General features: G+C 40.0%; 1 long non-coding RNA gene across 1 annotated transcript; it reads right to left on the minus strand.

Moving 5' to 3' along the window:
- Positions 1–6: 6 nt before the first annotated feature.
- On the minus strand, positions 7–488 carry LOC109954410 (uncharacterized). The gene is made up of 3 exons (XR_002274114.1): positions 438–488; positions 215–352; positions 7–113 (listed from the first exon to the last, which is right to left on the minus strand). It is a non-coding gene; the product is annotated as an uncharacterized LOC109954410 (long non-coding RNA).

Below are 488 nucleotides of genomic sequence, written 5' to 3' on the forward strand. Positions count from 1 at the left end.
TTTTGCTCACCAAAAATCCAGCATACAGCCAGGCACTGACATACAGTCATAAAGTCCTGGCAGGCTCTGGTGCAACCGTAATAATCAATAAGCTGGAATACATAAATTCCTCCCTAGAACACAAAGAGACAACAACTGAGTAATGAAAAACATTATATATCTGTTTGGTTTAAAGTTTAAAGTTGAAACTTTTTTAAATCGATATTTTCTTTACCTCGGTTACCAGAATCAGATGTATTAGGAAGAAGGATGAACAAATGACAAGGACAAAGATCTCGTGCCTCACTGGTGCATGAAGCAGTTTTGGAAACAGGTCGCTCACAGAGGTGATAACACTCTCTACTGTCACAAACTAGTGAGAGATTGAAAGAAGCAAGTAGTGTGATTTCTGACTGTGCTCAGCAGCAGTTAATCAGCTGTCAATACAACAGTCTTACGTGTGTGTCAACAGTCAGCAGAATGAGCATCAGGAAGAAGCAGACAGTCCA

Source organism: Monopterus albus, unplaced genomic scaffold, assembly GCF_001952655.1.
Source record: "Monopterus albus unplaced genomic scaffold, M_albus_1.0 scaffold8866.1, whole genome shotgun sequence".
Taxonomy (NCBI): domain Eukaryota; kingdom Metazoa; phylum Chordata; class Actinopteri; order Synbranchiformes; family Synbranchidae; genus Monopterus; species Monopterus albus.